Here is a 7,778-nt window from a genome sequence, read left to right as displayed (position 1 = left end):
TTACAGAAGTGTGTTACCATAAATGTCAATAAGAATTTCTACTGTACAAATGTTCTTCCTGGGTCATTATATCCCAAGTACAGCTGACGGTGACAAAATATGAAGTTTGCCAATAAAGAGCTGAGTCTGACACCCTGAATCCCAAATGTCAGCCTCACTTTTTTTGGGGGGGGGGGTTTTAGTTCCTCCTCAATTTTCACAATTTCTCTCTTTTCGCCATGTTTCGCTTTGTTTTTTTACCTATTTATCTTAGTTTTTCTCTTTCTCTCTGTTTATCTGACTGGTCCAGTGGACTGAAGGAACTACTCAATTCACTTCATATAACATCTGGTGTATCCTCCCTCCATATCATCTCTCTCTGTGTTGTCTTCTCTGTATCACAAGAGTCTCTGGCAGACTGAAAGCAGGTCTGTCAATCATTCTAATACATCCCTTTACCCATCTAACTCACTGTTTCTTTGTTTATGTTATCTCTGTGTCTCTCTTGTTTTGTCCATGTGAATGTGTGTGTGCGTTAGTTTCTGCCTGTCTTTCTGTCTGTCTCCTTGTGTGGCTTTCCAGTAGATGGGGATCAGTCAAATCCAGTGGGAAGTGAACAGCATGTTAACAGAGCCCAAAGCATCTGTGGCCCGGTGATCTGCTCCGTCAGGAACTCACACCTGAGGTTGCTGACAAATTTGATGGAAATTAGGGCCAGTGGGGCAGTTGAGGCAAAGGAGATGTAAGGTGCGTTATGGAAGTAGTTTCTGAATAACCAGCATAATCATTTTAGGGTGCCATTTAAACCCCCCATTCTCATTCCTAACTCGTCACATGAGGATGTGTTATGGATAATCAGAGGCACAGAAAACACAGAGATGGTTGATGTTAGGATAATTATTTATCAAAGAATGGACAAAATCACTGTAGTTCTCTTAAAAGTTTGTTTACTTGCAGCAAATAGAGTCAGTTTACAGCACATCAGCATAAGTACAGAAAATGGAGTCAAGTTAGTTATTCGGTTCATGCAATCAGTAGCTTTTCTCCTTATCGCTGGTCATGCCCGGCATCTCTTCCACATTATGCGCTCTGCCCTCAGGATACATCCTGTGCTCTTTGCAAGGTCACTCAGCTTTCATGATTAACACATGAAAGACAGAAATACTAAAACAGAAATACTAAAACAGCAGTTTGGATGAAAATGGTTTAACAAAGAAACTGAAGCAAAACCGTTCTAAGCATAATTTTTCTAACAGTTAAGGTGAATATTGCAAATATGTTATGCAATTAATCACAGGGGAGTTACAGAGGAAAGGTAACAAGGTCTTATCAGTTCAGTTTTCCCTGGCAGCTCCCACAGAAAAGTTTGTGCACAATGATTTTATACAGCCACAAAACAAAGAAGCCTTTTCTGATTGGAATACAGCCAAAAACAAATCTCTCCTTACCCTATGGAGAAGATTCTCTTTACAATACTCTATTATCATTGGACAAAAGTCTTCAAGCAACAATCCTCTGTGCCCTATAGAAAAACAGTTTATTTCCGCCACTTGAGGCCTTAACGTATGCAATACAGTTCATATGGTATTTCGCTTATGTTCTGAGGAATGCCTACTTCCTGTCACAGGAGATAAATCTCTTCCGTGGGCCTATCAGTTGCTCCTCCAATATTGCAGTAGTGAACAGAGCTTGAGGCCGTTATGAACACAGTGTATATAGGAAATGTACAAATGACAATTAATAAAAGTCAAGGTATAATAATTCCTTCACAGATGCTCGATTAGGACCCTTTGGCGTTACTTTTTAGCGCACTGGGTAGTCCTACATGTCAAACTGTGATGCTCCACTCTGGTCGCAGTTTTAAACACGAAGTTAGCGTTGTGTAAACAAAGAAACTAAATGTGTGCATCTGATGTAGCCTGGCTCTGCCCTCCTACTTACTTCCGCTCAATTTTCATTTCCCTTCAGTACTCTGTCTGGGTTTGCGGTGTATTCTTGGGTTTTCTCCGGGCAAATATTTGTAGGTCCAATCAGTGAACAGAGGGAGTGGCTCAGAACGATGACGTTGAGGACGTGCACTAGAAAGATGCGAGCGAAGCCATTCGGTCCATTGTGGCAGCAACGCTGGCAAATATCCAGAAGTTAAAGCCCGAGCAAGAACAATCTTTGCTGAGTTTTGTTGGTGGCCATGATGTTGTGGCCCTCCTCCCCACGGGGTACGGGAAAAGTTAGATTTTCCAGCTCGCTCCGTTAGTGGTGAAGGAGTTGGCTAAGGCTAAGGCTAATGCTAAATATAAGCCAATAGTTGTTGTCGGTCTCCCCTCTTATTGCACATGCGCATGACATACGTCACGACCAAACGTTAGTGATTGGTTATGGCAGATCCAGAGTGCCTCTGGGCAGATCCAATAGTTTTAAACTTCAACAGAGTACCCGCCTTCAAGGAAGTTAACACTTGTCAATGGAGAGTGGCCAGACTCTCTGTACAAATGAAATGTACGAGAGTCTGGTAGGACCAGGCTACATCTGATGCCCCCCCAAGCAACAATTAAGGAGTTTAAATTACACTTTAGACACTAAAAAAACCTGAACAAAACTGAATTATATGAGCAACATGTTCAGCTGGAACAGGTACACAATGCATTTCACTGTACATTGTACTGTGTATGATTGTGTATGTGACAAATACAATTTGAATTTGAATTTTTTTTTTTTTTATGTTTGTTCTAGATAAGTGTGAAGATGGTTGAGGTTAGGCATAGACCTTGAATGGTAAGGATAGCCCATTCAAGAACACAACACTATCATATCCTCTCAATGAGATTGGTTTCCCTCAGATAATGAAACAAATATACTGTAGATAACATTCATCTCCTAAACGTCTTTGGAAAATATCACGTAAATCAAAGTTTAATTCGATCTCTCTGAGGCTCTGAAACCGACAATTTCCAGAGATATGGACAAAATATTCCAATATCAAAATAGTAAACTGTTAAAATCCTTACACATGGCTTTATATCTCTTTAGGCTCGTTATCTGATGAATTAAATTGGTATTACATTATAGGTGTGTGTTGTTGCAGCAAATACATCTCTCAAAAAGTTCACATTCACTATCAGGCTTTGCGATTATGTTCAGGTGCCTTTAGAACAACTTTATCGTCAGCATTAGTAGCATTACAATTTGAAATGGGAGAAAATCTGCAAGAAATAAGAAGTATACAGCCAGTGTTGTAATGTAACAAAGTACAAATACTTCGCTACTGTACTTAAGTAGAATTTTCACGTATCTGTACTTTATTATTTATATTACCGGAAACTTTTACTTTTACTCCACTACATTTCCTAAATAAAATTTATACTTTTACTCCACTACATTTCCCCTAAGCATCTTAGTTACTCGTTACTACAAAATAAAATCACAAGAAATTTGTTACACTGGAAAAAAGCAGGTTTGGCAAATCTTTGCTCCTAAATTGCCAAGATAATGCACGCTCCATTCCAGTTGGTGACCTAATGCCTATTTGTTGTCAAGCGGAAAAATCATAGGCCAAAACTAAAGAAGAAGAGAAGGAAGCATAATGACTGATAGCGTCATAGAAGAAGTGGTGCAGGCTCTGCCACCATGGTAACAGACGATGACCACCCTGCTGACAGTGGTGATGAAGATAATGTTACACACCTTTGGCCATAAAGTTCATAATCAAAGTTTTTTTTACTTTTACTTTTACTTCTAATACTTAAGTAAATTTAATATCAGAAAATTACTTTTGATACTTAAGAACAGTACATATCAGACTTTTACTCAAGTATTATTCTAATAGGAGACTTTAACTTGTCTCCAAAGTCAGTTTCTGGTAAGATACTTGTACTTTTACTCAAGTATTCTTTCAAGTACTTTATACAACACTGGATAAAGTTGTCACTTAATTACTGGGTTAATTTACAGGGTCAAGAAGACACATGAAAGCTGGAAAAAGGAGAAGAAGGAAATGAAAAGCTTTGGATGGACAAAGCAACAGAACTAGAAATATCTCAAATAAAATATTAGTACCATTCTGAACAATACGACCATGGATACTTCCTGATCCTAGTGCGGTTTGGACAATAATCCAAAAGAAGAACACAGATAAGGAGTTTATTCAGAACTCACAAACAATGACCTATATGGTAAGTCATATTCAGAGTATATTTAGATGAATACGGACTCGTCGAAAAATTCTATCACTATCGTTGGAATTGCATTTATTGTTCCAGAGTTTCATCTTAATGTGGAGAGAAGGTTTAGGGATGGACAAAAAAGTCCAGGGTGCTCAGGAAGTTCAATCAAATGCTTGAAGGTGCTCTTTGGGGTTGGGAATTCAATTGAATGTAGAGAAAAAGAAAAAAATCCAAGGCACTCTTCTTCAAAATTACTTAAAAAGCCTTTATTTTACTGGCTATTTCATGATAGAAAATTGAAAAGACATTTGGAGAAGCAACCCACGCGTAGCGGCAATGACAGCCTTCTTAAGGGTGTGCTTCCCAGACAAACAATTTCCCCTTTTGTATAGGCTAATTGAAAACACCTGAGTGACATGGTGTGTAACCACTTGAAAACATGCCAAAACAATCCACTAGGTGGCTGGCTGTAAATGTTCACTTACAAAAGAACAAAAAAAACAAAAAACAAGAAACAGTTCACTAAGTGGCTATACATAGTAAAAATCCACATACAGAGAGAGTCACTAGGTAGCTACATTACAAGTTAAGCCCAAACAATTATATACAGAGAAAATGATCACAAGAAAGGACTGAAATCGATTTCTTCATTCAACCCAGGGTACACCGTGGCCTGTAAATCATATATATAAAATGTTTCTCTCTGTAAAAGTAATTTTAATCGGTCACCACCCCGCATGTTCTTTTTGATCGTTTCCAAATCCTCAACCATTAGGCCTTCTGGATTACTGTTGTGCACATTTTGGAAGTGTTTTGCCATGGGATAATCCAAATTGGCTTTTCTAATGGCATTTTTGTGCTCAGATACTCTTCTCTTAGTCCGGCCTACATAGAAGCATCCACATTTACATGATAACCTGTATACCACAAAAGTAGTGTTACAGCGGAGAAATGCTCGCAATGTTGTTAGCATTTGGATTGAAGAGACCATTGAGAGCAGTTGTTTGTTCAGATTCAAGCCAGCTTGAGATGCAGCCATTCAACAAGCAGACCAGACCTTTTGATAGAATTACAACAGCCATTATACAGAATTCAAATGATGTCCTATTTCTATAATTACCAGCACATATTGGAATTAAAGGAAATTTAAGATACAAATTAGCAGATACATTTGCAAAAGAAGCCACGGTAATCAGTGCAGTAAAAAAGTTCAAAAAACTTCTCTGTAAACAACCTCATTTATTATTTAACCTAGAGACATGGTTCAGTACACATGAAGAGACTTGGAGGTACACATGATAGTGAAAGCTAATCTTTTAGCAACTTTGCTTTAGATCTTTGGCTAAAAGAGCAAGGCTGTTATGTATTCCATCTATGACACAGCATCAGTGTAGAAACCTTGGGCCTCAACCACCTTTACTGATGAAAAGCCTCCAAGGGAACATTAATAAGCAATTTTCTGATAATACAAACCCATTACCCTTACGGCCAACACGAAACCAGTTCATATAGACCTTGTTGCATTTTCTCAGGGGTGAAGTAATACTGACATATTTCCTTGGCTACATTTGGACTGTAAAGAAGTGAAAATGATATCAAAACCAGGTAACAAATAAAAACATTGAAAATTTAAATTTCAGATTGTAATGATTCAAAACCACAGTTGTATATACAATACTAAAATGATAAAACAATGCAGCCTTCCGTGATCGCGCACCACCCCCACCCCTCCTCCACGCAGTTGCTAGTAGCCAAGGTGGACACAGGGGATTAAAAAAACATCATGAACTCTTCAGAAGAGGTAATTATCTTCACTCGATTTTCTGCGTGCGAAAGTCACCGAACGACACTAGTTTCTGAACATAGCCATACTGAGAAATACAGAGAGAGTTGTGTGGAGCTGATAGTCTTAATTAGCTTTGTATCAACTTATTTGGCAATGGCTTAAATGTAACAGATGTTCATTAAAATAAAAAAGTTACACACTAAAGCTTTAAGTACAGTGCTTGAGTAAATGTAGCCTACTTAGTTACATTCCACCACTGGAGATAGGTCTGGCAATGTGAGACTACTACTGCTAGTATGTAGTCACTGAAGAAGCCTCAACCGGCAAGCAGCTGTGGTGGGCAGGGCGAGATCCAGAATTTCTCAATGAGGGAGAAAGAGTAGATTTGCTCCCAGCCTCTTTTCATTTTTTTTTTTTTTACTTTTTATGTGAAGACCCATTTGAAACTAACAATTAATCATAACAGAATATTTTTACATACTTTAAAATGTGTCTGAAGTGGGACTTCAGATACATGTATTTAACAGAAATTGCAATTGCATGCAAGCATAAAGAGATCCTCAAGTTTAAATACAATAAATTCTTATTATTAAAGAGGGCTGTGAAATTGTCATCAAATACATTTCTTTTTATTATCTTCAGATATGTTATCTTGGGCCAACCACTTGAATGAAAAAAAAATGTACCCATAATTTTTCAATCTCTAGTATAGCCAGATAAAAGTATCGAACCACCTGCTAAAAGGCACCAGAACACAGAAAATGACATTTACTCTGTTAGATTGTCTCACCTGCATTTCCAATGCTTCCTACATCCATGGCCTTTAACAAAAGGTGTTACAACTTAACAGACACAAAACTAGTTTCTGTCATCTTTGTTGTGGATTTAAAAATTGCCGGTGGCACCTTAGGTAAGGTAAATGTTTTATCTTTTCACATTCCCTCCAGTTACTTGTCTTCACAGATCACTGCTCGATGTGTCAGATCCTCCTTGTTTCAATGGTGCTTTTTCCACCCACACAGTCTTATCAGTTCTGCTAGAGACTGTAATCAAACCGAAACCGCATATTATACAGTGTGTGTGTGTGTGTGTGTGTGTGTGTGTGTGTGTGTGTGTTGGGGGGCGGGCAACTTTTTTTTTTTTATGGCAGGGCTAGACTAGCTGAAACTCTGACAATAATGCATTTTAAGGCCATCTGACATGATAGATGAGACAGTCCACCCTGTAGGATATTACCATTTTTCTGCAGTGCCTCCTTTTTGTTAAACTCTCTCTCAAACTGGTGCTTGAAACCTATAAATACTAAAATAGTGGCACCCTTTTATAGTTTGTGCAATCTTAACACTTGTCTTGACAGCAAATTTTTGTTGTTTTTTCTCCCTGCAGACAGCACCGTTTGCATTGGAGCTGGTTTTTGTGACAGGGACACATTCATCATGTAATAAAGTGATGCAAGCTGTTACAAAATGCCAAAATGAAACTCAGCGACTGTGAGTCCTGCACAGTAGTGAAGAGGAATTGTAGCTATTTCAGGGTTGTTTCTTTGGCTTCAATGCCAATGATCTCCTATTAGGTGACACAAATGATAAACACTTGATGGCACAAGTGTGTGTGTGTGTGTGTGGGAGACAGGGTTGTGTAGTAATGGAGAGGATTTTTAAATTTGATTATTGCCTTATTGCTGTGTTTAGTACTACTGTGTTGCTTTTCAATACACGTCTTGTAGCAGCATTACAAGTTAACATGTTAATAATTTCTGCTAAGCATAAAAATAAGCATGCAGTTTAACCCTAATTATATTTTCAGAACCCTGCTTTTGAAGGCACTGCTCTCCCTGATGGTGTTTCTTACAT

The 7,778-nt window shown here is 38.2% G+C and overlaps 1 long non-coding RNA gene across 1 annotated transcript; it reads right to left on the bottom strand.

The window, feature by feature from the left end:
* Positions 1–5,361: 5,361 nt before the first annotated feature.
* LOC118495373 lies at positions 5,362–7,565 on the bottom strand. The gene is made up of 2 exons (XR_004897755.1): positions 6,716–7,565; positions 5,362–5,712 (listed from the first exon to the last, which is right to left on the bottom strand). It is a non-coding gene; the product is annotated as an uncharacterized LOC118495373 (long non-coding RNA).
* Between the last annotated feature and the right edge of the window lie 213 nt (positions 7,566–7,778).

This window comes from Sander lucioperca, chromosome 6 (genome assembly GCF_008315115.2).
Source record: "Sander lucioperca isolate FBNREF2018 chromosome 6, SLUC_FBN_1.2, whole genome shotgun sequence".
NCBI classification, from domain to species: domain Eukaryota; kingdom Metazoa; phylum Chordata; class Actinopteri; order Perciformes; family Percidae; genus Sander; species Sander lucioperca.
The sequence above is the reverse complement of the archived record's forward strand: the minus strand, read 5'-3'. Positions and strand labels throughout refer to the sequence as shown.